The following is an 11,776-nucleotide window of genomic DNA, read 5'->3' as shown; positions in this document are numbered from 1 at the left end:
CCGTAGATTTGCAGGTACAGGGCGACCCGAGGGGGCCAAAGTGGACCAATGTCACTATTGCAAAGGTGGGGGTCATTGGAAGGAGCAGTGTCCATTGCTGGAAACGAAGGGGAAGCCTCGTTTGTCACCACATGCTCCAGCCATGTGTTGTTCTGCCGTGTTGGTTAAAAAGCCACAGGGTGTAGGATCGGGCATGGTGCCTGATAAGAAGCTGGTTTGTGCCGACTTGGATGTGGGTTCTGTTTTTGGGCCGTTCATAACGGAAGCCGTTGTGTCAATAGTTGGTAGTGACAAGTATGTTCCGATTAAGGTGTTGCGTGACACAGCAGCTAGATACTCATTTATTGTTGAGTCAGTGTTGCCTTTTTCGTCAGAGACAGAGGATAGGGATTTTGTGCTGATGAGGGGAATGGAGATGGGCTTGATTCCTGTGCGACGTCATACAGTAGTGCTGGATTGTGAGCTGGTACGGGGAGTTGTGTCTATCGGCGTGCGTCCCGCATTGCCACTTGATGGGGTACAGATGATTTTGGGCAACGATCTTGCTGGTTGTGTGGTGTGGGCAGGTGTGCCACCGCCTGTGGTGGTTTCCAGACCGTTGGCATCTGTAGAGCCAGATAAGAGTGGTTTGCAATTTCCAAGTGTGTCTCCTTTTTATACTATTACGCGTGTGCAGAGCCGTAGGATGTCTACTGACCTACCTGTTTCGGAGTCTGGAAAAAGTGGCCCAACACGGTCCTTTGACTTTCAGATCGAGACAAAGGTGAAGGAGAAGAAAGAGAGGAAACGCCGCAAAGCGAAGAAGAGGAGGCCGAAGGAGGTCAGCGCGCCCAAGAGGCCGATGAGCGCCTACATGCTGTGGCTCAACGCCAGCCAACCCAAGGAGGAGTGGGACATAAAGGCAGTGGAATCGAAGAAGCAGTACGAAATCGCAAGGCAAGAGCTCGAAGACAGAGGCGGAGGAGGAGCGTCCTCCAGTCCTAAGATGGAAAGTAAAAAGCTGGAGTTAAGAAGAAGGATGTTGGGTTGTCGTGGACCCCTTTGGGGCCCCGTCTTAAGGGGGGGGCTGTGATGCCCCTGTGGGTGCATCAGTAGATAGGGTGTGGCTGTTCTGTCTGTGCTGCATTGGCTCCAGTGATTGCACCGATTGCAGTAACTCAGGGCACCTGGGTCTGGTGCTCTGCAGCTATCTTAAAGCCTCTCTGCTCCTGTCTGCTCTCTCGCTCTGTTTTCCTGCAGGCACCCGGCTCTGATGAGTATAAATGTGTTGAATTGACCAGTGTTGTGCAAAATAAACACCTTTACCTACCCGTTGACATGTTGTGTCTCCTTTTTGTTGTGGCCTTTTGAGCCAGGTCGCAACATTTGTCGACAGGTTAGTTGGGGTATCAAGTCAAGTACATTTATCTATAGTGCCAAATCACAACACAAGTTTTCTCAATATACTTAATAAGTAGAGCAGGTTAAAGACTCTTGGCTCTTGTCACATTTTCTTAACATTTTCTTAATAGATTGTAAAGTTTAATGACCACATCTGAAAAACAACCCGTTTCAGCTACATTACTTGACCAGATCAGTGCACATTGTGTTATTTTTAGGTTTCCTGAACTTCTCCCATACAACGGACCTAACGAGCGTGACAAACTGAGTGAGGAGTTTTTGGACTACCAGTCCATGGACATTGCCATGCCCGAAGACCCAGCCACGTTCGACATTGAGAGCTTTTGGGGGAACTTGGCATCAATGAAGAATAAGGTAAGAATTATTCTGCACCCTTTGAAATACCCATTGACGTAATCAACTTAATTCTATACAAAAATACTTGAGTAATTAGGCTTCCTACATTTTTCAAAGGTGACCGGTATGAGCAGATTTGGGAGGCTCTCCCGTATTGCCAAGTTGGTGTTGGTACTTCCACATTCAAATGCTGATGCTGAACGAGTGTTCTCTGTGGTGGGACTGAACAAAACCCGAAAAACTGTTTGGCTCTTGATGGAACTCTATCATCCATCATGACTGTGAAGATGGCAAACCTTGAGCCACAGTGTTTCAAATGGGAGCCCCCTCCCTCTGTCATCAAGGCATCAACATCTGCTACAAACACCTACAACATGAGACATGTCATGTAAACCAAAACACACAAACAAAGACATGCACTTTATTTATTTATAATATATATATATATATATATATATATATATATATATATATATTATTCTGGTTCTAATTTTGTTACTCTTAAAAAAAATGCACTAAAGGAAAAGGCTGCTATTGGTTCTTAAAAGGCTGCTATGTTTTCTTTATATTGACATTTTATAAATAAATGTATTTTATTTGTCAAACTTTTATTTGTTACAATTGTTTTCATTTCTACTTGTGCTGGTCAATTATTAACACTATATAAGCATGAGGAGGCCGACAGTGCAGGGAGAGCAGCTGGCATGGGGGTGAAGACATCACAACAGTCTTAATGTTCATTTAAATTGAGATATTCCTCTAAATCGACGTTAAAAAAGGCAACAAATAAAATCAAAACGCATCTTCCCCCGAAAGTCTCACTCCTACTTTTTACTGAAACTTGGCAGCCCTGGTTCCTGTAATGAGAGTTCACATTTATGCTACATTGAAGGGTGGAATTGACTACACATCTTCAGAAACATAATTTGCTTCAGATATAACTCATAGCAAATAAAGTATAAAAATATAAGTAATAAAAAGAGAAAACACTGGCATGTAATTTACGTTAGAATAAATAGAATGGTTTTGAATAATAGATGAGAGTAAAATCTACGTCACTTTACAGCCCCGCCTACTTTTGGGGAAACCAACGCTGTCATTTGAACGGCGATCAAGCCTGAAGCCACAGAGATCTTCTGTTACTGTCCTTTCTTCTTAGAGGAAGTACAGAAACACGTAACTCTGGATTTGTTTTAATGTTTGAGGTGCAATAAACGACACAGCAGCTTTTTGGCATGTTAAAACTATTATTTTCTGCCTCGCTCATGAGAGTAACAGCTGGCGAAATTACAGCCTCGCCTACTGATTTCAAATGTGTGCTCTAAAATTATATTTATAAATGACTATTATCATTATTATAAGCAAGAGAATAAATGGCAAAGATATGTAGAAAATAAACGTATTTGAGATACGTTCATAGGCAAGGCAAGTTTATGAATATAGCACTTTTCAACACAAGGCAATTCAAAGTGCTTTACAAAAATGGAAGACATTAAGAAAATGGCATTTAAAATCAGTCATTAAAAGAAAAGCTAATACAGTAAACATTAAAAGAAAAAATACATGGATAAAAGTTACAGTGCAGTCTAAGATATGAATAGTTCAATTAAAAGCAGCGACAAAAAGAAAAGTCTTCAGCCTGGATTTAAAAGTAGTCAGAGTTGCAGCGGACCTGCAGGTTTCTGGGAGTTTGTTCCAGACATTTGGAGCATAATAACTGAACGCTGCTTTATCATGTTTAGTTCTGACTCTGGGGACAGAAAGCTGAAGATATTCATAAGAAACGTAACGTGGGAGAAAATGTTTCTAGAAGATATGTAGAAAATAAACGTATTTAAGATAAGTTCATAAGAAACGTAACGTGGGAGAAAATATGTTTCTAGAAGATATGTAGAAAATAAACGTATTTGAGATACGTTCATAACGAACGTAACGTGGGAGAAAATACGTTTATAGCTAAACGTAATTGAGAATGCAGTTTAGTTCTGTGGGAACGTACTTTTTAGGAGACAGGGTTGCAATGACCTCATATTATGTCTCTCATTAAAGTTACATCACCCATTATAACAATAGTCTTTCCTTTATTCTCTTGACTGAATTACAATAGTCCTGTCTTTAACCAAATGTAAAGTCCTTCTTCTGCACCTTTTGAAGACTCCAAAACAGGCATTTGTACTGTATGTGTTTGGAGAAATGACACAACAAATGGCCCAGATTTGTACTATAGAAACTTGAAATCTTGTAGTGCAGGACAAAATACTAATTGGCTTAGCCTTCCAGGTTATATAGGCTTTGTTTTGCAATATTTATTCAAAGGTCACTTCTTATTTAAAATATTACATTTCTGAGGATAAATACAAGCAATCATAATACTGCCTTCATCAAGAGTCATTGCAGCCCAATACGAATTGATCCTCCTAATAAAAGCTTTTCATCTGTTGACACGTGTTTTCAAAATGAAATTAAGGGATTATCTGTAATGAACATTATAAAATAAATCTTCATTCTGCTGTGTTTTATTTCAAAAGTGTTCAGAAAGATTAAATCAATGATATAGAAAGATCTTAAAATCAACATTATTATTAACTTCAACTAAAGTACATTTTAATAGCGTGCACAAATGTGTTAATTGCCATGCACCTGATGTTTGATACTGTTTACGTTCAATTTCAGCTGTTTTGGGCAAAAATCTTATATTGACTAAACCATTTTTTATGATTTGCTTTGATTTAGTTATTTGGAGAAATCATTGAAAAGGTAAAACTTGAAAAAAAATTGTAATTGTTTGCACACAACATTATTTACTTTTGAACCGATGTTGATTTTTCTATTTTTCTATTTCCTTGATGCCTGGGAAATATATCCAGCCTGTAGTTCAACATGCACATTTTCTATACATGTATAAGAATAACATGAACACGTTAAGTTCCTCTCTCTCCTCTTTTAATAACACAATCAAATCATATTTAATTTTCCCATGACCTTCACTCCCAAACATAATTTTGTTATGGTTTGCATTTTATACTTTTATCCAGTTTGGACAGATATGTTTGAGAAAGAAAAAAAAAAGCTCCTTTAATGGGTGAATCTGTATACCCTGCTAAGTCAGTAGTATTTTAGTTATTTTTAGTTTAGTACTTTTTCAGCTGAATAAATATTATAACTGTTGAGCGTGATGTTGTGCCCAGCATTTTCATGTACTGTGCTCTGAAATCAAAATGTGGATAAGCATAAAACAACACTAAAATAAACACGACAACTTGTAAAAAATTTGAAAAAACACAAGGGTAAGTACACGATAAAAGTACTTGATTGTACTTGTGGTCGTACTCCAAGTAGTACTCTGTCCAGCAGTACCACTTTCACTGAGAACTTATGGCAAAAAATCATTTTATCTCATCAAAGATGGCAGAAAACATACATTATTGTACTCTGGAGGGGAGTTTGACAGGGTATTACTCAAAAAGTACACGATAGAAGTACTTGATTGTACTTGTGGTCGTACTCAAAGTAGTACTCTGTCCAGCAGTACCACTCTCAATGAGAATTTATGGCAAAAAATCATTTTATCTCTCATCAAAGATGGCAGAAAACATACATTATTGTACTCTGGAGGGGAGTTTGACGGGGTATTACTCCAAAAGTACACCATAGAAGTACTTGATTGTACTTGTGGTCGTACTCCAAGTAGTACTCTGTCCAGCAGTACCACTTTCACTGAGAACTTATGGCAAAAAATAATTGTATCTCTCATCAAAGATGGCAGAAAACATGCATTATGCATTATTGTTCTCTGGAGGGGAGTTTGACAGAGTATTACTCAAATAGTACATAGTAAAAGTACTTCATTGTATTTGTGGTAGTAGTCTAACAAGTACTGAGTCCAACAGTACCAATTTTATTAAGAACTTATGGCTAAAAATCATTTTATCCCTCATCAAATATCATTGATTGATTGATCAAATATAACATCAGCTCTTGTACTACCATCAGCGCCGCTTCTCGGCGATTACCGTAAAGCAGAGTCCTGCATCGGGTCGGGTACCCCACGGTTGACCCGCAAAAAAGGTGATTCGCGGGTGGTATTTTTTCAAACGCTTTTTTCCGGGTTCGGTTCTGGGTAAAACAAAGATGATGCGGGTCGGGTCGCGGGTATTGCATAATAAATATATTAAAATAATAATAAATTAGTTTAATGTTTAAAATCCTCAGACCTCTCCCCCGCGGGACCGCGCATAATCATAACCTCTGCAGCGCATCAATCTGCTGCTGTGCGCGCCACATTCGAAATGGCTGAGGTGAAGCTCTCTAGCGGAGAATACAGCATTTTCAATAACACTTCCTCAAGAGCGAAATCCAACGTCTGGGAGGCTTTTGGTGTCATCCTAGATGGAGGAAATAACCAACATCCCACGCTTTCTGAGACAAATATGAAACTGCGTGTGTTAATAATTGCACGTTTTCACTGCTCATAGGCTATGCGGGTTCGGGTCGGGTTGCGGATCTTGTGCCGACGGGTCGGGTCGGGTTGCGGAACTAATTGGCAATATGTGCGGGTAGCGGGGCGGGTTCGGTATTGCACGTCGCGGGTGCGGGGCGGGAGCGGGTCTTGAAAATCAGACCCGTGCAGGACTCTGCCGTAAAGACGCTATTAATCGCGCACTAAAAAATGAAGCGCTGCTCATTTGACCAAGCAAATGCGAGAGACGGCTGAGTTGACCGCAGTCTGTTGCCGGCGTTGTCGAAAAACAATCCGCCGGAGCATAACATTTTGTGGGGCAGCAAAGTGTCCAGTGAGCAGTGTAACACAGTCCGCATATTTCAGAGCGAGACCGAGAGTCTGAAAAATCCGCTGTCCCTCGCTGCCCAGTGAGTGTATCAGCAGGGCTTTCTTCCTGTCGTCGTTAGCTTCAGCTAGCCCCGCGGCTACTATGAACGTTTCGAAGGACTCAAGCCAGCGAACCCACGGAATCGGCGGTTCGCCCGGCAGTGCGAGGAACGGGGTGAGAGTAGAGAATCCATAATCCTCGTCGCCACTGTTGTATATAAAAGACTATGGACTACGACATTTAGGTTGACCGTTTATTGAACACGTTGTTGCATACGCTCACATGACAACACCACAACAGTATCCGGTTCACAAATCCCAAAACTCCCGGTGCCATCTTAAAGGCACAGTCACACCTGATGTGACACATACATAACAATTATATAACAATGACATATGCTAACCTGTCTCCATAAAGGAGAATGTTTGATATAGTAATGTAAATAGCCTTTACTGATATCACGTATGTGGGTCATTCTACAGAAAAGGTGGAATCTGGGTGATACAAATCTGCTGAAATATATTCCTTCTAAAAACATCTAAAACCTGTTAAATAGCAATAACTAACTCTTAACTTGATGAATCCACAACAAGTAGAGCTTAAAGTATTTTTATTATTTGTATACATTATACAAAGCTTATTTGTATAGGAATGTCACTGGTGTTACGTGTTACCAGGAAGAAGAGTAACACCAGTGACAATTTGGAGAAAACACTACCATTTTAACAAAATGGCTGCAATGTGTCAGACCAAATATGGCTTCAGTCAATATCAAAATCGTTTAACTCTTCAATACAATACATTTTCCCATTCAAATGTTCACCCCTAGGGCTATGCAATGAGTAACACTAATGACAGACTTGAAAGACGCATGTCAAATTTGAAGATAAAATGACACCTTTAACAAACAAAGTAAGAAGTATCTGACTTTCCTTATGTCTTTGTCCACTGCACTGCCTCAAATGATCTCTTGTTACAGGAGGCACTTCAGAGACAGTACATTACTTAAAAATAAAAGCGTTGTGTGTAGCAGTAACACCAATGACGTAATTTTGGGTGACTGACATTTATTTGATATTATTAAAAATAATTTGCGTTTTTTTTTACCATTTCAGTGTTATATTTAATGCTTGTAATGTTATGTAAATATAAATTAGATTTATTTATTGAAAAAAATATATTTTAAATGAAAACTATAGGCTCCATTTCATGTATGTTCAAAGTGACAAGGCAGTTCCTTGAACTTGGCATTTTAAATAAATTGCAATTTACGTATAAAACCATTTTAATTTATTTTTTATTTAGTACCATTGCAAAGACAATCTCTATTTATTCAAAATATATAATGAATGTGAGTATTAGGTCAACGTCATGTATTTTGGTGTCTGCAAAAGTAAGTGACAGCACTTCCACCTTTTCTGTAGAATGACTCATGTAGTTTATTTAAGAATGCTACATTTGTGAATGCTGGACTTTTCACATGTTATTAAGTCATTTCTCTGAGGTTATCTAACCGCTTACAAAAGAGAATGCTGCACATTCAATGAATCGTAGTAAAGACAGCTACTGTTAACCTGTCCTAGGGTACACATCATCACGCTTACACTCATAATAACCATTTGTAACCATTCATAACAACATCAGTAATAACATTTATGCATTTCCAGGTTTTCCGGGAGAGCTTTCGCATTCATGGCATGCACGGAAATATCAGCTTCCTGCTCTTGCCATTACATAAATACTCACAGGGGTGACGGAAAACTTTAAAAACATCCATGTGATGTCCAAAGTAGCGATGAGGTAAACAATGTTAATAATTTTCTTTCTTTTCGGTTGGTCTATAACGTGAGCCTGGATGGGAACTGAAGCTTTAGCGGTTTCCTCGGCTGTTTCTCCTCTTGCACTCATTTTGCCTCTTGTATACACACTTTTATATCGTTAGTGTTACCGCCAAATGTAAACAGTCGGTAGGAACTAAGCAAGCTGCAAGACTTGTTCTGTAACAAAGCCTTGAACACGGTGAACTTTCGCATAAACCAAGGCGTTACCTTAGTACTGCCTTGGTTTATTTAGTTATTGTCCCTCCCTTATACAATCTTTGGATCATCATCCCACCGATGGTCCCTAAACGTCTCATATGCAAGCTAATGCTATGCAGAGGTGGGAAGTAACTACGTACATGTATGCTACTTTATACTTCTACTCCACTACGCAGGGCCGGTCCTAGACATGTTGGTGCCCTAGGCGAGATTATGATTTGGTGACCCCCCCCCCCTCCAAGCAATACACAATAGAATATATAAAGAATAAATGAAACATCTCTACAAAAGACCAATACACTACAAGAACTGAAACGTATTGACATGTTGGTTATATACATAAAGAAGGTTTCAAATGTATTCATTATTGTATGAACATGTTTTAATTGGGGGGTGGACGTCACATCCTCGAGCGGGGTCCGGGGGTATGCCCCCCCCGGAAAGATTTGTTTAACACTTTAAAATAAAATGCTTCAATCTGGTGTACTTTGAGCAGAATTACTAGAGACTAGACAAACACCCATATGAAAAAGATCAGTTTACATTTTAATAACCAAATAAGTATGTGAACATAACCAATAACCTACCATAGCCAATAACAAATAAATGTAACGTATTTTATTTGTGTTGTTCATTTATATCTTATTTGACCTAGTTAACATTTATTTATGCATATTTTTTTATCTCTCCAGTTTTAAACGATATGTTTGGTTACTGTCCTATAGTAGGCTATACATTGAAATGATTTCAAACCTGTTTTTATTTATCCTAATAATTATAAAGGTGTGCCTTGGAAATATTTGTTTACATAAATTGTGACCAAACCGTTTGAGACCCACTGAGATAACGTAGACTAAAGTGAACTATCTAAACAGAGTCCTTTACCTCACTGAGCTGTAGTTATCACTCAGCCTCAGTCCAACAACAATCCGCGGTACCGATGCGGGCTGTCTCTTGCTTGCTCGCACTTTGGCTGTGAGCTGCGGACGCCTGATAAGTTAACATCCCCCACTTTCATCACTTACAGCGCCCATCGTACAGGGCAAATTAAAAGTGTAACCGGGGTAAAAAGGGTGTTACCTTGACTTAATTATGAATGTTGTTACATCAAGGCTGAAAATTAGGATGAGCCAAACAGTCAAAAAAAATGTTTCCCTCCCAGAACTACCAGCGCCATTACCTTTAAAAGGGAAATAATGTAATTTTACTCCACTACATTGTTGAACAGCTTCTGCTTCAATAACGAAATGCATCTTTAAAAATAAACTAGTGGACTAATATAACTCTTTAAGTCACTAAAGAGTCCAATTATTTAATATTTTACGAAAAGTCAATCAGAATTGTGTCATACAGTAAAATGCTACTTCATGCAAAAATACAATCTAGAAATATTTTCGACAATAATGTATTAGTACTTTTACTCGCCCTCTTGTGGTAGATTCTGGTGATACTGAGGTAAAATAACAAAGAATTACACAACATCCTAAATAACATCTGGACCCAAAGAGTTGAATTATGCATCCTTGTTGGAGAAATTGTATACTTAACAATGTATGTGATTAAAATATTAACACTTTTGCCTTCACTATATAATCAGTCAAATAATCTAACATTAATCTACACTCTTAAAACTGCTGGGTTAAAACCCAATCATAACCCAGCTGCTGAGTTAGGACAGAACACGCGCTGGGTTGTCTTAACCAAGGGGCAAACTCTGGGGAATAGCCGGGACGCCAATACGGAAGTGCCACACACTGAAGTTCATATATTGGCCGATAGGCGATGGCTGCAGAAAGGAGCAATTTCCATAGACCCCCATGTTAAAATGCCCAATTTTACAGCAGAAAAAAACATGTTTCTACCCCTGGCTCCATACATTTTATTATCGATATAGTTAGATTCCACCTTCATGATTATGGATCTGTGAGTGAATTGTTTTCTACGACCCTTTTATTTATATTAGGTTTTAACGTTTTTGCATAAATTAGGGCGTGGTCACATTGAGTGATGGCTCTGTCAAGTGACTACTGCTGCTGCTAGCTTCTTGTCTCTCTGCTACCTGCTCCGTGAAGCTAGCTACAGGGACTCTGCCTGGTCAGTTCATCCTGGAAACACAACTTGAAGCCGGCCGTGGTTGTTTGTTCTTCATGCTTATATATTGGACTATTGTGACTCGCTCTGCGGTTAAAACAGACGGTGCATGAATGCGGTTTTGCAGTAAGTGAAATTCGAGTGCTTTATTTATGTGTTAATGATTTTAATCAGCTACGTAATGAATATTAAGGCTTGGGTTAGCGTGTAGCGAGTGGTAGCTACTTCGGTGCTAACGATGCTAATCGTAGCCTCCAAGTTAAAATAATAGATTGTATATATAAAGGTTCAAACGAAATAGACGTTAGGTGGGATAATACTGTTGAACAAACGGCTTCTGTTTGAGGTTGATAAAATAAGGTCATCCTTGTAACGTAGAGATATTTTATTATGTAGGTAGGAACTGTATGCATCGCTAAGGTTAATTTAAATTGGCTATGCTCAACAGTGACGTGCGGTGAGGTTCATGGCTGGTGAGGCACTGACTCTTTCAGAGTCAGATTTACAAATATTATATTCTGACCTTAATCGAAATATTCTGTTATTTTCAAAAGCTTTTTTGGTCTGATGTTTCGATTCATTTTAAACAGACCGTTCAACAAAAGGATACCCACAATCTAAATATTGGATTGTTCTTTCTTAGTAAGAACCAATTTTTATTACCAATTAGCCTCCAAGTTAAAATAAGAGATTGTATATATAAAGGTTCAAACGAAATAGACGTTAGGTGGGATAATATTGTTGAACAAACGGCTTCTGTTTGAGGTTGATAAAATAAGGTCATCCTTGTAACGTAGAGATATTTTATTATGTAGGTAGGAACTGTATGCATCGCTAAGGTTAATTTAAATTGGCTATGCTCAACAGTGACGTGCGGTGAGGTTCATGGCTGGTGAGGCACTGACTCTTTCAGAGTCAGATTTACAAATATTATATTCTGACCTTAATCGAAATATTCTGTTATTTTCAAAAGCTTTTTTGGTCTGATGTTTCGATTCATTTTAAACAGACCGTTCAACAAAAGGATACCCACAATCTAAATATTGGATTGTTCTTTCTTAGTAAGAACCAATTTTCATT

Source organism: Gymnodraco acuticeps, unplaced genomic scaffold (assembly GCF_902827175.1).
Source record: "Gymnodraco acuticeps unplaced genomic scaffold, fGymAcu1.1, whole genome shotgun sequence".
NCBI classification, from domain to species: Eukaryota; Metazoa; Chordata; class Actinopteri; order Perciformes; family Bathydraconidae; genus Gymnodraco; species Gymnodraco acuticeps.
The sequence above is the reverse complement of the archived record's forward strand: the minus strand, read 5'-3'. Positions refer to the sequence as shown.